Raw genomic sequence first — 23,808 nt, 5'->3', positions numbered from 1 at the left:
TAGATGACGAGGAAAAAGCTAACATATTAAACACCTTCTTCTCCACGGTATTCACGGTGGAAAATGAAATGCTAGGTGAAATCCCAAGAAACAATGAAAACCCTATATTAAGGGTCACCAATCTAACCCAAGAAGAGGTGCGAAACCGGCTAAATAAGATTAAAATAGATAAATCTCCGGGTCCGGATGGCATACACCCACGAGTACTAAGAGAACTAAGTAATGTAATAGATAAACCATTATTTCTTATTTTTAGGGACTCTATAGCGACAGGGTCTGTTCCGCAGGATTGGCGCATAGCAAATGTGGTGCCAATATTCAAAAAGGGCTCTAAAAGTGAACCTGGAAATTATAGGCCAGTAAGTCTAACCTCTATTGTTGGTAAAATATTTGAAGGGTTTCTGAGGGATGTTATTCTGGATTATCTCAATGAGAATAACTGTTTAACTCCATATCAGCATGGGTTTATGAGAAATCGCTCCTGTCAAACCAATCTAATCAGTTTTTATGAAGAGGTAAGCTATAGGCTGGACCACGGTGAGTCATTGGACGTGGTATATCTCGATTTTTCCAAAGCGTTTGATACCGTGCCGCACAAGAGGTTGGTACACAAAATGAGAATGCTTGGTCTGGGGGAAAATGTGTGTAAATGGGTTAGTAACTGGCTTAGTGATAGAAAGCAGAGGGTGGTTATAAATGGTATAGTCTCTAACTGGGTCGCTGTGGCCAGTGGGGTACCGCAGGGGTCGGTATTGGGACCTGTTCTCTTCAACATATTCATTAATGATCTGGTAGAAGGTTTACACAGTAAAATATCGATATTTGCAGATGATACAAAACTATGTAAAGCAGTTAATACAAGAGAAGATAGTATTCTGCTACAGATGGATCTGGATAAGTTGGAAACTTGGGCTGAAAGGTGGCAGATGAGGTTTAACAATGATAAATGTAAGGTTATACACATGGGAAGAGGGAATCAATGTCACCATTACACACTGAACGGGAAACCACTGGGTAAATCTGACAGGGAGAAGGACTTGGGGATCCTAGTTAATGATAAACTTACCTGGAGCAGCCAGTGCCAGGCAGCAGCTGCCAAGGCAAACAGGATCATGGGGTGCATTAAAAGAGGTCTGGATACACATGATGAGAGCATTATACTGCCTCTGTACAAATCCCTAGTTAGACCGCACATGGAGTACTGTGTCCAGTTTTGGGCACCGGTGCTCAGGAAGGATATAATGGAACTAGAGAGAGTACAAAGGAGGGCAACAAAATTAATAAAGGGGATGGGAGAACTACAATACCCAGATAGATTAGCGAAATTAGGATTATTTAGTCTAGAAAAAAGACGACTGAGGGGCGATCTAATAACCATGTATAAGTATATAAGGGGACAATACAAATATCTCGCTGAGGATCTGTTTATACCAAGGAAGGTGACGGGCACAAGGGGGCATTCTTTGCGTCTGGAGGAGAGAAGGTTTTTCCACCAACATAGAAGAGGATTCTTTACTGTTAGGGCAGTGAGAATCTGGAATTGCTTGCCTGAGGAGGTGGTGATGGCGAACTCAGTCGAGGGGTTCAAGAGAGGCCTGGATGTCTTCCTGGAGCAGAACAATATTGTATCATACAATTATTAGGTTCTGTAGAAGGACGTAGATCTGGGTATTTATTATGATGGAATATAGGCTGAACTGGATGGACAAATGTCTTTTTTCGGCCTTACTAACTATGTTACTATGTTACTATGTTACTATGATTGGGTGTCCTTTTTGCCATTGGCTGAGTTCGCCCTTAATAATCGGGCCAGCTCGGCTACTTTGGTTTCGCCGTTTTTCTGCAATTCTGGGTTCCATCCTCGTTTCTCTTCAGGGCAGGTTGAGTCTTCGGACTGTCCTGGTGTAGATACTGTGGTGAATAGGTTGCAGCAGATTTGGACTCAGGTAGTGGACAATTTGACATTGTCCCAGGAGAAGGCTCAACGTTTCGCTAACCGCCGGCGCTGTGTGGGTCCCCGACTTCGTGTTGGGGATTTGGTTTGGTTGTCGTCTCGTTATGTTCCTATGAAGGTTTCCTCTCCTAAGTTTAAGCCTCGTTTCATTGGTCCGTATAAGATTTCTGAGGTTATCAATCCTGTGTCATTTAGTTTGGCCCTTCCAGATTCTTTTGCCCTCCATAATGTGTTCCATAGGTCGTTATTGCGGAGATACGTGGCGCCTGTGGTTCCATCCGTTGATCCTCCTGCCCCGGTGTTGGTTGAGGGGGAGTTGGAGTATGTGGTGGAGAAGATTTTGGATTCTCGACGGAAACTCCAGTACCTGGTCAAGTGGAAGGGTTATGGTCAGGAAGATAATTCCTGGGTTTTTGCCTCTGATGTTCATGCTGCCGATCTTGTTCGTGCCTTTCATTTGGCTCATCCTGGTCGGCCTGGGGGCTCTGGTGAGGGTTCGGTGACCCCTCCTCAAGGGGGGGGTACTGTTGTGAATTCTGTTGTCGGGCTCCCTCCTGTGGTCATGAATGGTACTTCGGCTGGTTCTGTCCATGGACTTCCTCTGGTGGCTGTGGGTGTTTCTGAGTTTCCTTCCACAGGTGACGAGGCTAAGTCGTTAGTGGGCTGCTCTATTTAACTCCACTTGGATCTTTGCCCCATGCCAGCTGTCAATGTTGTACTATTGGTCGAGTTCGCTCCTGGATCGTTCTGGTTACCTGTTATTTCCAGCAGAAGCTAAGATCCTCTTTGCTATTTTCTTGTTTGCTATTTTTTCTGTCCAGCTTGCTATTGTGAATATTGCCTTGCTTGCTGGAAGCTCTGGGACGCAGAGGGGCGCCTCCGCACCGTGAGTTTTTTTTTTCACTGCACTCTGTGTGGCTTTTTGTAGGTTTTTGTGCTGACCGCAAAGTTGCCTTTCCTATCCTCTGTCTGTTCAGTAAGTCGGGCCTCACTTTGCTATATCTATTTCATCTCTGTGTTTGTGATTTCATCTTACTCATAGTCAATATATGTGGGGGCTGCCTTTTCCTTTGGGGAATTTCTCTGAGGCAAGGTAGGCTTCATTTTTCTATCTTTAGGGCTAGCTAGTTTCTTAGGCTGTGCCGAGTTGCATAGGGAGCGTTAGGAGCAATCCACGGCTATTTCTAGTGTGTGTGATAGGATTAGGGATTGCGGTCAGCAGAGTTTCCACTTCCCAGAGCTTGTCCTGTATTTTTGTAGCTATCAGGTCTTTCTGGGTGCTCTTGACCACCAGGTCATAACAGGAGAGATCCAAGAGAATTAGCATGGAGTAGTGACCATTAGATTTAGCTGTTAGTAGTTTATTGGAGACTTTAGTGAGGGCAGTTTCAGTAGAGTGTAAAGAGCGGAAACCAGATTGTCGAGAAGAGAGTTATCTGAGACATAGCGGGTAAGACGGGAGTGGACCAGGTGCTCGAGGAGTTTAGAGATGAAGGGAAGATTAGAGACAGGTCTGTAGTTGGAGCACAGTTTTGGTCGAGGGATGTAAGTAATGGATGTATGATGGCATGCTTAAATGAGGAGGGAATGATCACGGAAGAGAGAGAAAGGTTGAATATTTTTGTTAGGTGAGAGGTGACAGCCGGGGAAAGGGACTGGAGGAGATGTGACGGAATGGGGTCACTGGTGCAAGTGGTCGGGCGAGAATATGCAAGAAGCCCGATTACTTCTTCTTCTGTAACTGGTTCAAAGTCAGAGAGTGAGCTAGATGCAGTGGAGGAGGGAGGACAGTGCATGCTATGAAGAGATTGGGAAATGATTTCCTGTCGAATGTGGTCAATTTTTTCTTTGAAGTAATCTGAGCATTGCTTCTATGTAGCAGAGCCGATCAGGCTAAAGGTACCTTCACACTGAGCGACTTTGTAACAATATCGCTAGCGATCCGTGACGTTGCAGCGTCCTGGATAGCGATATCGTTGTGTTTGACACGCAGCAGCGATCTGGATCCTGCTGTGACATCGCTGGTCGGAGCAGAAAGTCCAGAACTTTATTTCGTCGCTGGATCACCCACTGACATCGCTGAATCGGCATGTGTGACGCCGATCCAGCGATGTCTTCACTGGTAACCAGGGTAAACATCGGGTTACTAAGCGCAGGGCCGCGCTTAGTAACCCGATATTTACCCTGGTTACCATTGTAAATGTAAAAAAAAAAAAAACTACATACTTACATTCCGGTGTCTGTCGCGACCCCCGGCGTCAGCTTCCCTGCACTGTGTCAGCGCCGGCCGGCTGTAAAGCAGAGCACAGCAGTGACGTCACCGCTCTGCTTTACGGCCGGTGCTTACACAGTGCAGGGAAGCTGACGCCTGGGGACAGACACAGGAATGTAAGTATGTAGTGTTTTTTTTTTACATTTACAATGGTAACCAAGGTAAACATCGGGTTACTAAGTGCGGCCCTGCGCTTAGTAACCTGATGTTTACCCTGGTTACCCGGGGACTTCGGCAACGTTGGTCGCTGGAGAGCTGTCTGTGTGACAGCTCTCCAGCGACCACACAACGACTAAACAGCGACGCTGCAGCAATCGGCATCTTTGTCTATATCGCTGCAGTGTCGCTTAATGTGACGGTACCTCAAGCCAGCGCCTAGTCTCCCATGGAGGTTATTGAAGCATGGCAAAAGTAAAAAAAAATGTTTAAAATAAAAAACATTAAAGTTCAAATCACCCCCCTTTCGCCCCAATCAAAATAAAACAAAAAAAAACTACACATTTGTTATTGCCACATTCAGAATCGATCTATCAATAAAAAAAGGATTAACGTGATCGCTAAACGGCGTAGTGAGAAAAAAAATCAAAAAGCCAGAATTACATTTTTTTGTTTGACAGGACATTGCATTAAAATGCAATAACGGGCGATCAAAAGAACGTATCTGTACCACCATTGTACTAAAATTGTCAGCTCGGCACGCAAAAAATAAGCCCTCACCCGACCCGAGATCACGAAAAATGGAGACGCTACGGGTATCGGAAAACTGCCCAATTATTTTGGGTTTTTTTTTAGCAAAGTTTGAAATTTTGTTTCACCACTTAGATAAAAAATAACCAAGACGTGTTAGGTGTCTATGAACTCGTAATGACCTGGAGAATCAGAGTCGCTGCTTAGTGTTATCATTTAGTGACCCTAGAAAACAAAAAACAAGTGTGGGATTGTTTTGCACTTGGAATATTTTTCCTGTTTTCGAGTACACGACCAATGGTGTTTTTCAAAAGTAAAACTCGTCCCGCAAATAATAAGCCCTCACATGACCATATTGACGGAAAAATAAAAAAGTTATGGCTCTGGGAAGAAGGAAAGCAAAAAAGGATTAACCTGATCACGAAACGGAGTAGCGAGAAGAAAAAAAAGCTCCGGGGGTTCAGGGGTTAAAAAGCCTATGAGTTAGCCTATGACTAAGGTGTGTAGAATCCATGTTATCCCTGGGCGGTTGTGCCAGAGTCTTTCCCCATTTTTCGTCTCTATCTTCCTGTGATCACCGGTGGAGGCGGCCCCTCAGGAGGAGCTCCGGGCCAAAGTTCTCAGCGTGGTAATGTCCTTCGCCCCTCTCCCTGCATCTCACTATTTTTATTTTCATGGATGCGATGACAGTTGATAGTTCTGAATATATCAGAGCTGCATATGCCCTGAGGGGAGACGCGCAGACACGCTCATCACTGGCGGCGGTATCACTCAGGGCGCTGCAGGGGCTAGCTTCACAGGAGGCTCTGCGTGGGCGGTCTGAGCCGGACTCTCTGGCACGCCCCGGAGACGGACTGCTCCCCTTTCACTCTCTATTGAGGGGGATGGGCTGTCACACACAGGGCAGAGGTTACTCCTCCTGCAGCTGCGGACCGGTCATGTAAGGGTGGGTCTGCCCGAAGCCAAGCACAGCCGGTGCTGCTCTATGGGCTCTGGGTCTCATCATGCAGGTTACATGACACTGGGGCCCCTGTGTGCAGCCCTCAAGGGCGGCGCCATCTCACAGATGGTCTGCAGGAAATGTGGAGGGAGCGGGACTGTAACAGCACCTGGGTGAGCTGCAGTCTGCTGTTCTCCTTCACATACTGTGTATATGTATGTATACTATGTAGTCACAGAACAGTCAGCAGCTTCTCCGTGCTTAACATAACTCCTTTCCCTCTCAGTGCAGCTCAGTGAAACTCCTGACTGAATTTAATTACATTAACCCTTTCCACATCTCTCCTAAATTGAGCTTATCCCTTCCCCCTATATTTTCCACAAGTATTTAGCTACTTGTCCTGACCCCCCACCTTTCTTGCCCAAGAATAACTTTCAAAACCAACCGCCGTCTCCTGACCAGGACTCGTGTGGACCGGGATGTCCAGACCGACCGCCCACTCCTTACCAGGATGTCCAGACCAACCGCCGTCTCCTGACCAGAACTCCTGTGGACCAGGATGTCCAGACCGACCGCCCACTCCTGACCAGGATGTCCAGACCAACCGCCGTCTCCTGACCAGAACTCCTGTGGACCAGGATGTCCAGACCAACCGCCGTCTCCTGACCAGAACTCCTGTGGACCAGGATGTCCAGACCGACCGCCCACTCCTGACCAGGATGTCCAGACCGACCGCCCACTCCTGACCAGGATGTCCAGACCGACCGCCCACTCCTGACCAGGATGTCCAGACCGACCGCCCACTCCTGACCAGGATGTCCAGACCGACCGCCCACTCCTGACCAGGATGTCCAGACCGACCGCCCACTCCTGACCAGGATGTCCAGACCGACCGCCCACTCCTGACCAGGATGTCCAGACCGACCGCCCACTCCTGACCAGGATGTCCAGACCGACCGCCCACTCCTGACCAGGATGTCCAGACCGACCGCCCACTCCTGACCAGGATGTCCAGACCGACCGCCCACTCCTGACCAGGATGTCCAGACCGACCGCCCACTCCTGACCAGGATGTCCAGACCGACCGCCCACTCCTGACCAGGATGTCCAGACCGACCGCCCACTCCTGACCAGGATGTCCAGACCGACCGCCCACTCCTGACCAGGATGTCCAGACCGACCGCCCACTCCTGACCAGGATGTCCAGACCGACCGCCCACTCCTGACCAGGATGTCCAGACCGACCGCCCACTCCTGACCAGGATGTCCAGACCGACCGCCCACTCCTGACCAGGATGTCCAGACCGACCGCCCACTCCTGACCAGGATGTCCAGACCGACCGCCCACTCCTGACCAGGACTCGTGTGGACCAGGATGTCCAGACCAACCACCCACTCCTTACCAGGATGTCCAGACCGACCGCCCACTCCTGACCAGGACTCGTGTGGACTGGGATGTCCAGACTGACCGCCATATCCAGACCAGGACTCATGTGGACTGGGATTGTCCACACTGACTGCCGTCTCCTGACCAGGACTCATGTGGACTGGGATTGTCCAGACCGACCGCCGTCTCCTGACCAGGATGTCCAGACCGACCGCCCACTCCTGACCAGGATGTCCAGACCGACCGCCCACTCCTGACCAGGACTCATGTGGACTGGGATTGTCCACACTGACTGCCGTCTCCTGACCAGGACTCGTGTGGACCGGGATGTCCACACCGACCGCCGTCTCCTGACCAGGACTCATGTGGACTGGGATTGTCCAGACCGACCGCCGTCTCCTGACCAGGACTCATGTGGACTGGGATTGTCCAGACCGACCGCCGTCTCCTGACCAGGATGTCCAGACTGACCGCCCACTCCTGACCAGGATGTCCAGACCGACCGCCCACTCCTGACCAGGACTCGTGTGGACCAGGATGTCCAGACCAACCACCCACTCCTTACCAGGATGTCCAGACCGACCGCCCACTCCTGACCAGGACTCGTGTGGACTGGGATGTCCAGACTGACCATCATCTCCAGACCAGGACTCATGTGGACTGGGATTGTCCACACTGACTGCCGTCTCCTGACCAGGACTCGTGTGGACCGGGATGTCCACACCGACCGCCGTCTCCTGACCAGGACTCGTGTGGACCGGGATGTCCACACCGACCGCCGTCTCCTGACCAGGACTCGTGTGGACTGGGATGTACAGTCCGACCGCCATCACTTGATCAGGACTGGGGTGGACAATGATGTCCAGACTGACCGCCACCTCCTGACCAAGACTCAGGTGGACTGGGATGACGCAGCAGTTTAATTCAATATGAACTGTAAATGGCTGCCACAAACATAACAGCTGCGTGCCCTGGCTAAACTGTGAGGCCATTAACAATAGACATGCTATATACAATTGAAGGGCTTGTCACTTTAAAATAATTTTGTTCCAATGCTTAGGGAGACAAAAACAGTCTTTACTCACCCTCCTGGGGTCCAGTGCTTAGTTTTAACAGCTTTGGTCTTTATGGATTGGCTGCAGGGCAGATGTGACGGACAGTGCTGTAGTTTACCACTGAGCTCAGTTTCTTACCCTGAAAACACAAAAGCGCACAAAGAGGTCAAAAAATACTCTGTTGTAAAAAAGTCACAGTAAATAAGCAAGTGCTAGTCAAAAAATGAAAAAAAACAGGGCATTTAGTTAATACGTTTTTTTGCAAAAAACGTATGTTAAGCTGCTCCACCAATCGCCAAGGTATACCCGTAATAGAGCAGCAGTCCTATCTAATGTATATAATCCCTATCTGATGTATTTAAAAACCTGATCATCTGTATAGTACCTGTGTGAACAGGGCTCAGAGAGAAAATATCCACGTTGAACATGCGAGATGGAACAGCTACAATGCAAATGACCCACAGAGGAGTGGTGGACTCCCCAGTCTTGTAGAAACAAGAGAACAATTATAAAACCAAAAACACATGGGCCACCTGCATAGCGAACAAGTCTGTAGAAACCTGTTCACACCACCAAAGAACTTGAAAACACAAAAACGCACAAGGAGGTCAAAAAATACTCTGTTGTAAAAAAGTCACAGTAAATAAGCAAGTGCTAGTCAAAAAATGAAAAAATACAGGGTATTTAGTTAATACGTTTTTTTGCAAAAAAAAGTAACATAGTAACATAGTTAGTAAGGCCGAAAAAAGACATTTGTCCATCCAGTTCAGCCTATATTCCATCATAATAAATCACCAGATCTACGTCCTTCTACAGAACCTAATAATTGTATGAAACAATATTGTTCTGCTCCAGGAAGACATCCAGGCCTCTCTTGAACCCCTCGACTGAGTTCGCCATCACCACCTCCTCAGGCAAGCAATTCCAGATTCTCACTGCCCTAACAGTAAAGAATCCTCTTCTATGTTGGTGGAAAAACCTTCTCTCCTCCAGACGCAAAGAATGCCCCCTTGTGCCCGTCACCTTCCTTGGTATAAACAGATCCTCAGCGAGATATTTGTATTGTCCCCTTATATACTTATACATGGTTATTAGATCGCCCCTCAGTCGTCTTTTTTCTAGACTAAATAATCCTAATTTCGCTAATCTATCTGGGTATTGTAGTTCTCCCATCCCCTTTATTAATTTTGTTGCCCTCCTTTGTACTCTCTCTAGTTCCATTATATCCTTCCTGAGCACCGGTGCCCAAAACTGGACACAGTACTCCATGTGCGGTCTAACTAGGGATTTGTACAGAGGCAGTATAATGCTCTCATCATGTGTATCCAGACCTCTTTTAATGCACCCCATGATCCTGTTTGCCTTGGCAGCTGCTGCCTGGCACTGGCTGCTCCAGGTAAGTTTATCATTAACTAGGATCCCCAAGTCCTTCTCCCTGTCAGATTTACCCAGTGGTTTCCCATTCAGTGTGTAATGGTGACATTGATTCCTTCTTCCCATGTGTATAACCTTACATTTATCATTGTTAAACCTCATCTGCCACCTTTCAGCCCAAGTTTCCAACTTATCCAGATCCATCTGTAACAGAATACTATCTTCTCTTGTATTAACTGCTTTACATAGTTTTGTATCATCTGCAAATATCGATATTTTACTGTGTAAACCTTCTACCAGATCATTAATGAATATGTTGAAGAGAACAGGTCCCAATACTGACCCCTGCGGTCCCCACTGGTCATAGCGACCCAGTTAGAGACTATACCATTTATAACCACCCTCTGCTTTCTATCACTAAGCCAGTTACTAACCCATTTACACACATTTTCCCCCACACCAAGCATTCTCATTTTGTGTACCAACCTCTTGTGCGGCACGGTATCAAACGCTTTGGAAAAATCGAGATATACCACGTCCAATGACTCACCGTGGTCCAGTCTATAGCTTACCTCTTCATAAAAACTGATTAGATTGGTTTGACAGGAGCGATTTCTCATAAACCCATGCTGATATGGAGTTACACAGTTATTCTCATTGAGATAATCCAGAATAACATCCCTCAGAAACCCTTCAAATATTTTACCAACAATAGAGGTTAGACTTACTGGCCTATAATTTCCAGGTTCACTTTTAGAGCCCTTTTTGAATATTGGCACCACATTTGCTATGCGCCAGTCCTGCGGAACAGACCCTGTCGCTATAGAGTCACTAAAAATAAGAAATAATGGTTTATCTATTACATTACTTAGTTCTCTTAGTACTCGTGGGTGTATGCCATCCGGACCCGGAGATTTATCTATTTTAATCTTATTTAGCCGGTTTCGCACCTCTTCTTGGGTTAGATTGGTGACCCTTAATATAGGGTTTTCATTGTTTCTTGGGATTTCACCTAGCATTTCATTTTCCACCGTGAATACCGTGGAGAAGAAGGTGTTTAATATGTTAGCTTTTTCCTCGTCATCTACAACCATTCTTTCCTCACTATTTTTTAAGGGGCCTACATTTTCAGTTTTTATTCTTTTACTATTGATATAGTTGAAGAACAGTTTGGGATTAGTTTTACTCTCCTTAGCAATGTGCTTCTCTGTTTCCTTTTTGGCAGCTTTAATTAGTTTTTTAGATAAAGTATTTTTCTCCCTATAGTTTTTTAGAGCTTCAATGGTGCCATCCTGCTTTAGTAGTGCAAATGCTTTCTTTTTACTGTTAATTGCCTGTCTTACTTCTTTGTTTAGCCACATTGGGTTTTTCCTATTTCTAGTCCTTTTATTCCCACAAGGTATAAACCGCTTACACTGCCTATTTAGGATGTTCTTAAACATTTCCCATTTATTATCTGTATTCTTATTTCTGAGGATATTGTCCCAGTCTACCAGATTAAGGGCATCTCTAAGCTGGTCAAACTTTGCCTTCCTAAAGTTCAATGTTTTTGTGACTCCCTGACAAGTCCCCCTAGTGAAAGACAGGTGAAACTGCACAATATTGTGGTCGCTATTTCCTAAATGCCCAACCACCTGCAGATTTGTTATTCTGTCAGGTCTATTAGATAGTATTAGGTCTAAAAGTGCTGCTCCTCTGGTTGGATTCTGCACCAATTGTGAAAGATAATTTTTCTTGGTTATTAGTAGAAACCTGTTGCCTTTATGGGTTTCACAGGTTTCTGTTTCCCAGTTAATATCCGGGTAGTTAAAGTCCCCCATAACCAGGACCTCATTATGGGTTGCAGCTTCATCTATCTGCTTTAGAAGTAGACTTTCCATGCTTTCTGTTATATTTGGGGGTTTGTAACAGACCCCAATGAGAATTTTGTTACCATTTTTCCCTCCATGAATTTCAACCCATATGGACTCGACATCCTCATTCCCTTCGCTAATATCCTCCCTTAAAGTGGACTTTAGACAAGACTTTACATAGAGACAAACCCCTCCTCCTCTCCGATTTTTACGATCCTTTCTAAACAGACTGTAACCCTGTAAGTTAACTGCCCAGTCATAGCTTTCATCTAACCATGTCTCGGTTATTCCCACTATGTCAAAGTTACCTGTAGATATTTCTGCTTCTAGTTCTTCCATCTTGTTTGTCAGGCTTCTGGCGTTTGCGAGCATGCAGTTTAGAGGATTTTGTTTTGTTCCAATCTCCTCACTGTGGATTGTTTTAGAAATGTTCTTACCTCCCTTCTGAGTATGTTTTCCTGGGTCGTCTTTGTTCGAGTCTAATGTTTTTCTTCCCGTCCCCTCTTCTTCTAGTTTAACGCCCTCCTGATGAGTGTAGCGAGTCTTCTGGCGAATGTGTGTTTCCCAGGTTTGTTGAGGTGTAGTCCGTCTCTGGCGAGGAGTCCATCATACCAGTAATTCACACCATGGTCCAGGAATCCAAATCCTTGTTGTCTGCACCATCATCTTAGCCAGTTGTTCGCATCAAGGATCCTGTTCCATCTCCTGGTGCCATGCCCGTCTACTGGAAGGATAGAAGAAAAAACTACCTGTGCATCCAGTTCCTTTACTTTCTTCCCCAACTCTTCAAAGTCCTTGCAGATTGTCGGTAGGTCCTTCCTTGCCGTGTCATTGGTGCCAACATGTATCAGAAGAAATGGGTGGACGTCCTTGGAGCTGAAGAGCTTTGGTATCCTATCGGTCACATCCTTGATCATCGCACCTGGAAGGCAGCATACTTCTCTTGCAGTTATGTCCGGTCTGCAGATGGCTGCTTCGGTGCCTCTCAGTAGTGAGTCTCCCACCACCACCACTCTTCGTTGCTTCTTGGCTGTACTTTTTGCTGTCACTTGTTGCTGTGTGCCCTTTTCTTTTTTGCTTGCTGGTATTGCTTCATTCTTAGGTGTGCCATCTTCATCCTCTACAAAGATTTGATATCGGTTCTTCAGTTGTGTGGTTGGTGATTTCTCCATGGTCTTCTTGCTTCTTTTGGTCACATGCTTCCACTCATCTGCTTTTGGAGGTTCTCTGACACTTTTTGCACCTTCTGTGACCAGTAGAGATGCTTCTGTTCTGTCTAGAAAGTCTTCATTCTCTTTGATGAGTTTCAAAGTTGCTATTCTTTCTTCCAGACCCCGCAACTTTTCTTCTAAAAGGGCCACTAGTCTACACTTCTGACAGGTGAAATTGGATTCTTCTTCTGGTCGATCTGTGAACATGTAGCACATGCTGCAGCTCACCATGTAGGTTGTCACATCTGCCATGTTGCTCCTAGATCCTGCTGACTTGCTGTGTGTTTTCCTTCTTGTGTAATCTACTCAGCCAAGCTCTCTTGCAATAATGTCCTACAGGCAAAAATTCGCGCGCCGTAAGGCGCGCGGTATGGTGATGCTTTCGAAGCAGCTGGTCCCGGCTGTACCCAACGATCTTCTAGCTTAGGGAGACTTCGCTTCTCCCAGAAGGCACCTGGAATATGCAAATTAGCCTCCTGAAGCTTGAATCCCTGGTTTGGTGATGCTTTCGAAGCAGCTGGTCCCGGCTGTACCCAACGATCTTCTAGCTTAGGGAGACTTCGCTTCTCCCAGAAGGCACCTGGAATATGCAAATTAGCCTCCTGAAGCTTGAATCCCTGGTTTGGTGATGCTTTCGAAGCAGCTGGTCCCGGCTGTACCCAACGATCTTCTAGCTTAGGGAGACTTCGCTTCTCCCAGAAGGCACCTGGAATATGCAAATTAGCCTCCTGAAGCTTGAATCCCTGGTTTGGTGATGCTTTCGAAGCAGCTGGTCCCGGCTGTACCCAACGATCTTCTAGCTTAGGGAGACTTCGCTTCTCCCAGAAGGCACCTGGAATATGCAAATTAGCCTCCTGAAGCTTGAATCCCTGGTTTGGTGATGCTTTCGAAGCAGCTGGTCCCGGCTGTACCCAACGATCTTCTAGCTTAGGGAGACTTCGCTTCTCCCAGAAGGCACCTGGAATATGCAAATTAGCCTCCTGAAGCTTGAATCCCTGGTTTGGTGATGCTTTCGAAGCAGCTGGTCCCGGCTGTACCCAACGATCTTCTAGCTTAGGGAGACTTCGCTTCTCCCAGAAGGCACCTGGAATATGCAAATTAGCCTCCTGAAGCTTGAATCCCTGGTTTGGTGATGCTTTCGAAGCAGCTGGTCCCGGCTGTACCCAACGATCTTCTAGCTTAGGGAGACTTCGCTTCTCCCAGAAGGCACCTGGAATATGCAAATTAGCCTCCTGAAGCTTGAATCCCTGGTTTGGTGATGCTTTCGAAGCAGCTGGTCCCGGCTGTACCCAACGATCTTCTAGCTTAGGGAGACTTCGCTTCTCCCAGAAGGCACCTGGAATATGCAAATTAGCCTCCTGAAGCTTGAATCCCTGGTTTGGTGATGCTTTCGAAGCAGCTGGTCCCGGCTGTACCCAACGATCTTCTAGCTTAGGGAGACTTCGCTTCTCCCAGAAGGCACCTGGAATATGCAAATTAGCCTCCTGAAGCTTGAATCCCTGGTTTGGTGATGCTTTCGAAGCAGCTGGTCCCGGCTGTACCCAACGATCTTCTAGCTTAGGGAGACTTCGCTTCTCCCAGAAGGCACCTGGAATATGCAAATTAGCCTCCTGAAGCTTGAATCCCTGGTTTGGTGATGCTTTCGAAGCAGCTGGTCCCGGCTGTACCCAACGATCTTCTAGCTTAGGGAGACTTCGCTTCTCCCAGAAGGCACCTGGAATATGCAAATTAGCCTCCTGAAGCTTGAATCCCTGGTTTGGTGATGCTTTCGAAGCAGCTGGTCCCGGCTGTACCCAACGATCTTCTAGCTTAGGGAGACTTCGCTTCTCCCAGAAGGCACCTGGAATATGCAAATTAGCCTCCTGAAGCTTGAATCCCTGGTTTGGTGATGCTTTCGAAGCAGCTGGTCCCGGCTGTACCCAACGATCTTCTAGCTTAGGGAGACTTCGCTTCTCCCAGAAGGCACCTGGAATATGCAAATTAGCCTCCTGAAGCTTGAATCCCTGGTTTGGTGATGCTTTCGAAGCAGCTGGTCCCGGCTGTACCCAACGATCTTCTAGCTTAGGGAGACTTCGCTTCTCCCAGAAGGCACCTGGAATATGCAAATTAGCCTCCTGAAGCTTGAATCCCTGGTTTGGTGATGCTTTCGAAGTATGTTAAGCTGCTCCACCAATCGCCAAGGTATACCCAATGTCTCCAATGCTTAGGGAGACAAAAACAGTCTTTACTCACCCTCCTGGGGTCCAGTGCTTAGTTTTAACAGCTTTGGTCTTTTTGGATTGGCTGCAGGGCAGATGTGATGGACAGTGCTGAGCTCAGTTTCTTATCCTGTCTACATTAGCACTGTAATGCTTATTGCCGCCCCCTTCCATCCCCCCTGCATGGATCCGCTCATCCCTCCACACGTCTAGTGTGCCGGTGCACTCCCTTGCTCATATATTGGCAGCATGCGCACCTGAAAATATGCCCCAGTCAATAGGTGAAAGGCATCTTGTTTAAAAAGCACTCTCCCCAATAGGGAGGTGCCTGAGCAACCACTATAGTTACTTAGTAGTAGTTTGTCTGCAACTGTATGTTAACAGGAACACATGGGCTACTTAAACAGTGAACAAGTCTGTAAGAACATGTTCACACACCACCAAGAAACCTGAAGACACAAAAGAGAATGGTAAAACCAAAAACACTCAGTTTGAAAAAATGTTTGCAGTAATCCGCAAGTGCTAGTAAAAGATGTAAATAACAGGGTATTTGGTTGATACGTTTTTTGCAAAAAATGTATACTAAGCTGCTCTACCAATCTTCACGGTATACCCTTATCAGAGCAGTCCTAACTAATGTATGCAATCCCTATCTGATGTATTTAAAAACCTGATCATCTGTAGATTACCTGTGTGAACAGGGTTCAGAGAGGAAAAATCCATGTGTGCATACAGGGCAGAACAGCTTTTGTGCAGCTAGCCCAAGAGGAGTGGTGGAACTCCCCAGTCTTGTAGACACAAGAGAACAATCATGGAAACAGGAACACATGGGCTACTTGCACAGTGAACAAGTCTGTATGATCATGTTCACACACCACCAAGAAACCTGAAGACACAAAAGAGAATGGTAAAACCAAAAACACTCAGTTTGAAAAAATGTTTGCAGTAATCCGCAAGTGCTAGTAAAAGATGTAAATAACAGGGTATTTGGTTGATACGTTTTTTGCAAAAAATGTATACTAAGCTGCTCTACCAATCTTCACGGTATGCCCTTATCAGAGCAGTCCTAACTAATGTATGCAATCCCTATCTGATGTATTTAAAAACCTGATCATCTGTATATTACCTGTGTGAACAGGGTTCAGAGAGGAAAAATCCATGTGTGCATACAGGGCAGAACAGCTTTTGTGCAGCTAGCCCAAGAGGAGTGGTGGAACTCCCCAGTCTTGTAGACACAAGAGAACAATCATGGAAACAGGAATACATGGGCTACTTGCACAGTGAACAAGTCTGTATGATCATGTTCACACACCACCAAGAAACCTGAAGACACAAAAGAGAATGGTAAAACCAAAAACACTCAGTTTGAAAAAATGTTTGCAGTAATCCGCAAGTGATAGTAAAAGATGTAAATAACAGGGTATTTGGTTGATACGTTTTTTGCAAAAAATGTATACTAAGCTGCTCTACCAATCTTCACGGTATACCCATATCAGAGCAGTCCTAACTGATGTATGCAATCCCTATTAACAAATACCCTGTTATTTACATCTTTTACTAGCACTTGCGGATTACTGCAAACATTTTTTCAAACTGAGTGTTTTTGGTTTTACCATTCTCTTTTGTGTCTTCAGGTTTCTTGGTGGTGTGTGAACATGTTCTTACAGACTTGTTCACTGTGCAAGTAGCCCATGTGTTCCTGTTTCCATGATTGTTCTCTTGTGTCTACAAGACTGGGGAGTACCACCACTCCTCTTGGGCTAGCTGCACAAAAGCTGTTCTGCCCTGTATGCACACATGGATTTTTCCTCTCTGAACCCTGTTCACACAGGTAATATACAGATGATCAGGTTTTTAAATACATCAGATAGGGATTGCATACATTAGTTAGGACTGCTCTGATAAGGGTATACCGTGAAGATTGGTAGAGCAGCTTAGTATACATTTTTTGCAAAAAACGTATCAACCAAATACCCTGTTATTTACATCTTTTACTAGCACTTGCGGATTACTGCAAACATTTTTTCAAACTGAGTGTTTTTGGTTTTACCATTCTCTTTTGTGTCTGCAACTGTATGTTGCCAGGTCCCCCATCCTTAGTCTATTATTCACGGTTTTCCCTTTAGTTTTTTGAAGTATGTACGTGATTCTGAAGCCGCGTCGTAGCCATCTGGACCCGGGAGCCACGTTGGCGGTCTATGAACCATTTCCCAATTCCTGTGTGTCTGAAAGAGAACCAATCTCCAAAGTCCACGTAGTCCAGACTGTCAGTCTCCGACTCCTGCCCTTCAGTGACTCCGATCATCTGTCCCTGTGCAGCAAACTCAACCCTTGGGTTCGGAAACTCCAGTACAGGGGACTGCCTAGGAGTGTAACTTGCAGATATCTGCAGCTGACGCCCGACTCCACCTTCAGGAGCGTCAGAGGACACTAGGTATCCGCCTACCTAGGCCCTTCCTAGGCACATAATCATCAACATTAACAGAAATAACCACGTGAAATAGATCACTCTGTTTGTAATGACTATATAATGAGTTTCACTATTTGTATTGAAGAACTGAAATAAATTAACTTTTTGATGATATTCAAATATCGTAAGAAACACCTGTATTTATTCACCTCTTGCTATGAAGCTCCTAAAAATTTCTGGTGCAAGTAATTCCATTCATAAGTCCCATGCTTAGTGACAGAACGTCTCAAGGCCCCTTCACATTTAGCGACGCTGCAGCGATACCGACAACGATCCGGATCGCTGCAGCGTCGCTGTTTGGTCGCTGGAGAGCTGTCACACAGACAGCTCTCCAGCGACCAACGATGCCGGTAACCAGGGTAAACATCGGGTAACTAAGCGCAGGGCCGCGCTTAGTAACCCGATGTTTACCCTGGTTACCATGCTAAAAGTAAAAAAAAACAAACAGTACATACTTACCTACAGCCGTCTGTCCTCCAGCGCTGCGCTCTGCTTCTCTGCTCTCCTCCTGTACTGTCTGTGAGCCGGAAAGCAGAGCGGTGACGTCACCGCTCTGCTTTCCGGCTCACAGACAGTACAGGAGGAGTGCAGAGCACAGCGCTGGAGGACAGACAGCGGTAGGTAAGTATGTACTGTTTTTTTTTTTTTACTTTTAGCATGGTAACCAGGGTAAACATCGGGTTACTAAGCGCGGCCCTGCGCTTAGTTACCCGATGTTTACCCTGGTTACCAGTGAAGACATCGCTGAATCGGTGTCACACACGCCGATCCAGCGATGTCTCCAGGGAGTCCAGCGACGAAATAAAGTTCTGGACTTTATTCAGTGACCAACGATCTCCCAGCAGGGGCCTGATCGTTGGTCGCTGTCACACATAACGATTTCATTAACGATATCGTTGCTACGTCACAAATAGCAACGATATCGTTAACAATATCGTTATGTGTGAAGGTACCTTCAGTGTACAATCTAAGTGTGATATCTGTCAGTATAAACACGTTACCTTCTCTGAAAGGCCACAGAGGCTGCAACACCATTAACAAGAGACACCACTAAACAAACACCAGGAAGACCAAGGGGATCTCCAAACAACACCATGAAGACCAAGGGGATCTCCAAACAACACCATGAGGACCAAGGGGATCTCCAAACAACACCATGAAGACCAAGGGGATCTCCAAACAACACCATGAAGACCAAGGAGATCTCCAAACAACACCATGAAGACCAAGGAGATCTCCAAACAACACCATGAAGACCAAGGGGATCTCCAAACAACACCATGAAGACCAAGGAGATCTCCAAACAACACCATGAAGACCATGGGGATCTACAAACAACACCATGAAGACCAAGGGGATCTCCAAACAACACCATAAAGACCAAGGGGATCTCCAAACAACACCACGAAGACCAAGGGGATCTCCAAACAACACCACGAAGACCAAGGGGATCTCCAAACAACACCATGAAGACCAAGGGGATCTCCAAACAACACCATGAAGACCAAGGGGATCTCCAAACAACACCATGAAGACCAAGGAGATCTCCAAACAACACCATGAAGACCAAGGAGATCTCTAAACAACACCATGAAGACCAAGGGGATCTCCAAACAACACCATGAGGACCATGGGGATCTCCAAACAACACCATGAAGACCAAGGAGATCTCCAAACAACACCATGAAGACCAAGGAGATCTCCAAACAACACCATGAAGACCAAGGGGATCTCCAAACAACACCATGAAGACCATGGGGATCTACAAACAACACCATAAAGACCAAGGGGATCTCCAAACAACACCACGAAGACCAAGGGGATCTCCAAACAACACCATGAAGACCAAAAAGATCTCCAAACAACACCATGAAGACCAAGGAGATCTCTAAACAACACCATGAAGACCAAGGGGATCTCCAAACAACACCACGAAGACCAAGGGGATCTCCAAACAACACCATGAAGACCAAGGGGATCTCCAAACAACACCATGAAGACCAAGGAGATCTCCAAACAACACCATGAAGACCAAGGAGATCTCCAAACAACATAATGAAGACCGAGGAGATCTCCAAACAACATAATGAAGACCGAGGAGCTCTCCAAACAAGTCAGAGACAAAGTTGTTGAGAAGTACAAGTCAGTGTTGGGTTATAAAAAAAAAAAATATCCCAATCTCTGATGCTCCCCCAGAGTGTTAAAGATATGTATTTGATATATATTCGATTATGATAGATATACAAAAAAGACTCTTGCAGACAAAATGGACGCTTTGCTGAATATGTATAAGAACCACAGATACTATTTAAAATGTGTACGTGCTCTTAGTCATTCCTGTCAACAGGTTATACAACGCTCAAGTGGACTCGGATATGCTGGTGTGACCCACTGAGCTAATCAAGAATGAATAATACTGAACGTTAACATGACCTAATATGCCGTAACACGCTGTACCACTTGGTTCATGGTGATCAAGGATCAATAAGCTACGCGCAAGACAAGATGTCAGCTTGACCCTAACCATTGGAGTAATATGGAAAATGACGTGAGCGACAGACATCAGCAATGACTAGCAATAATGAGATAAGGCAATGAGGTAATGTGTGGTAAAGCCCCTTATTTTCCCTATAAATTAATGTACATTTCAACCAATAAACCAGAATTCATTTGAGACACGACTCATTATCCCTGTTCTGCGATTTCTCCGTCCATAAACCTCCGATGTACAATTTGGCAGCAGACAACCAAGATGAGAACATACGCATCTCGTGTGCCCTAACAAGAGCACTGTCAAATCCATTATCGAAAATATGGTACCACAACAACCTGCCAAGAGAGGGCGCCCACCAAAACTCTCAGCCCGGGCATAAATGGCATTAATCAGAGAGTCGGCACAAAGTTCAAAGGTAACCCTGAAGGAGCTGCAGAGTTTCCAAGCAGAGACTGAAGTATCTGTCCATACGACCACAATAAGCTGTACTCTCCATAGAGGTGGCCTTTATGGGAGAATGGGAAGAAAAAAGCCTTTACTTACACACAAAATTGTAAGGCTCATTTTAAGTTTTTAAGACATGTGGGAGACTCCACAAACGTATGGCACAAAGTGCTGTCAACATCGATGAGATCAAAATTGAACTTTTTGTCCATCATGGTAGACAATATGTCTGGCAACAAACCAACACAGCTCATCACCCCAAGAACACCATCCCCACAGTGAAACATGGTGGTGCCAGAATCATGCTGAGGGGATGTTTTTCAGCAGCCGGGACAGGGAAAATTGTTTGAGTTGAGGGGAAGATGGATGTTGTGAAATCGTTCAAATGTTCTGGATTGGCCTAGTCAAAGCCCAGAGCTTAATCCAATGGAGAATCTGGTCAGACTTGAAGACTGCTGTTCATCAGAGGAAACCATCTAACTTGAAGGAGCTGGAGCAGTTTTGCCTTGAGGAATGTGCAAAAATCCTAGTGGCAAACAGAAACTTATCCAAAGCAACTTGCAGCTGTAACTGTAGCAAAAGGAGGCTCTCCAAAGTACTGATAGTACAAAGTACTATTTGTTGTTTACTTCACAATAAAAAGAAAACTAAATTTTCAGTCGCAAGCTGCTGTATTCCGACATGGCCTGAGTCTCTGTCAGGGATAGGTATGGCGCCAACATATTCCGCAGCGCTTTACAGTTTAACAGTTTCAAACACAACAGTCATAAGTAACAACGTTAACAATACAATAAAGCACAATAATCCGCCCCTGCTCGTGAGAGCTTACAATCTACAATGAGGTGGGGGAGATACAAAGTACAGGTGTGTATTTACAATGATGTATTTACAATGATGGTCCGGCCATCTTCAGGGGGTGGGGGATAGATGGGGATAGTGAATTGGGTACATACGCACCCTTACACATAAAATGACTTATTAGGGAACGTGATCGGTCACTCTGAACAAATGTGTTTTGAGCGAGCGCCTAAAACTATGCCAATTGTGGATGGTCCTAATATCTTGGGGTAGAGCATTCCAGAGGATTGGTGCAGCTCGGGAGAAGTCTTGGAGTAGGGAGTGGGAGGTACGGATTAGTGCAGAGGTTAGTTGAAAGTCATTTGCAGAGCGCAGTGGTCTGTTAGGCCGATAGACAGAAATGAGGGAGATGTATGGGGGTGCCGCACTGTGGAGAGCTTTGTGGGTGAGAACAAGTACTATGAATTGTATCCTGTAATGAATGGGCAGCCAGTGTAACGACTGGTGAAGAGCGGACACGTCCGAGTAACGATTAGCCAGATGGACGACCCTGGCTGCTGCATTAAGGATGGACTGGAGAGGGGAAAGTCGAGTGAGGGGGAGGCCAATTAATAGAGCGTTACAGTAGTCCAGGCGGGAGTGGATCAGGGCGACAGTGAGGGTTTTTGTTGTCTCCATGGTGAGAAAAGGGCGGATTCTAGAGATGTTCTTTAGGTGTAAGCGGCACGAGCGGGCAAGAGATTGTATGTGGGAGGTGAAGGAGAGATCGGAGTCAATCATAACACCCAGACAGCGCGCCTGCTGCCAGGGTGTTATTATGGTGCCACCCACGGATAGGGAAATGTCAGATTTAGGGAGGTTAGTAGATAGCGGGAGCAGAAGAAGTTCAGTTTTGGAGAGGTTGAGTTTCATATAGAGAGTGGACATGATGTTGGAGACTGCAGACCGACAGTCAGTGGCGTTCTGTAGTACAGCAGGGGGTAAGGTCAGGGGATGACGTGTATAGTTGTGTGTCATCAGCATAAAGATGGTACTGAAAGCCAAATCTGCTGATGGTCTGTCCAATTGGGGCCGTGTAGAGGGATAAGAGAAGGAGGCCAAGGACTGAGCCCTGAGGTATCCCGACAGTGAGAGGAAGAGGAGATGAAGTGGAGCCAGCGAACAGAACACTGAAGGAGCGGTCAGAAAGATAGGAGGAGAACCAGGAGAGAGCAGTGTCCTTAATACCAAGTGACTGGAGCCTAGAGAGTAGGAGAGGTGTTATGATCTGGTGGTTTAGGAGCAACATGGGACGAGTTCTGAAGGAAGTGGTACCTGCACTGACCGCAGTCCCTAAGCTCAACACAACACTAGAAGTAGCCGTGGAATGCTCCTAACTCTCCCTAGGCATCTCGTCACAGCCTGAGAACTAACTACCCCTAAAGATAGAAACAGGAAAACTATCTTGCCTCAGAGAAAATCCCCAAAAGGATAGATAGCCCCCCACAAGTAATGACTGTGAGTGGAGAGGGAAAAGACATACACAGAATGAAACCAGGATGAGCACAGGAGGCCAGTCTAGCTAGATAGATAGGACAGGATGGAATACTGTGCGGTCAGTATAAAACACTACAAAAAATCCACACAGAGTTTACAAAAATCTCCACACCTGACTAAAGGTGTGGAGGGTAAATCTGCTTCCCAGAGCTTCCAGCTACACAGAATTAATTCATACTGACAAGCTGGACAAACATAAAAAGCACAGAACGGATAAGTACACAACCTGTGGACAGAAAAGAGCAAGCAAGGACTTAGCTTTGCAGAACTGGTCAGGATAACAGGGAAATCCAAAGAGATGTGAATCCAACCAGGAACCATTGACAAGTGGCACTGGCTGAAGAGAGAGCCAGGCATAAATAGCCGAGCAGAAAGACAATCAGTGGAAGCAGCTGCAGACTGCTAAATCCAAGGAGCAGCCATACCACTTAAAACCACCGGAGGGAGCCCAAGAGCAGAACTCACAAAAGTGCCACTTACAACCACCGGAGGGAGCCCAAGAGCGGAATTCACAACAGCCCTCTTGATGAGTGTAGCGAGTCTTCTGGCGAATGTGTGTTTCCCAGGTTTGTTGAGGTGTAGTCCGTCTCTGGCGAGGAGTCCATCGTACCAGTAATTCACACCGTGGTCCAGGAATCCAAATCCTTGTTGTCTGCACCATCGTCTTAGCCAGTTGTTCGCATCAAGGATCCTGTTCCATCTCCTGGTGCCATGCCCGTCTACTGGAAGGATAGAAGAAAAAACTACCTGTGCATCCAATTCCTTTACTTTCTTCCCCAACTCTTCAAAGTCCTTGCAGATTGTCGGTAGGTCCTTCCTTGCCGTGTCATTGGTGCCAATATGTATCAGAAGAAATGGGTGGACGTCCTTGGAGCTGAAGAGCTTTGGCATCCTATCGGTCACATCCTTGATCATCGCACCTGGAAGGCAGCATACTTCTCTTGCGGTTATGTCCGCTCTGCAGATGGCTGCTTCTGTGCCTCTCAGTAGTGAGTCTCCCACCACCACCACTCTTCGTTGCTTCTTGGCTGTACTTTTTGCTGTCACTTGTTGCTGTGTGCCCTTTTCTTTTTTGCTTGCTGGTATTGCTTCATCCTTAGGTGTGCCATCTTCATCCTCTACAAAGATTTGATAT

The 23,808-nt window shown here is 46.5% G+C and overlaps 1 protein-coding gene across 2 annotated transcripts in view; it reads right to left on the bottom strand.

Moving 5' to 3' along the window:
* Positions 1-23,808, bottom strand: part of LOC138638937 (zinc finger protein 436-like) — a 120,440-nt gene that overhangs the window by 55,451 nt on the left and 41,181 nt on the right. For both annotated transcript variants that reach the window (XM_069728695.1, XM_069728696.1), the window contains exon 3: positions 8,326-8,434. The gene's annotated coding sequence lies outside the window, so the exon portion shown is untranslated. The remainder of the gene's footprint in view (positions 1-8,325; positions 8,435-23,808) is intronic.

Source organism: Ranitomeya imitator, chromosome 5, assembly GCF_032444005.1.
Source record: "Ranitomeya imitator isolate aRanImi1 chromosome 5, aRanImi1.pri, whole genome shotgun sequence".
Lineage (NCBI taxonomy): Eukaryota > Metazoa > Chordata > Amphibia > Anura > Dendrobatidae > Ranitomeya > Ranitomeya imitator.
This window is presented reverse-complemented; position numbering and strand designations above follow the sequence as displayed.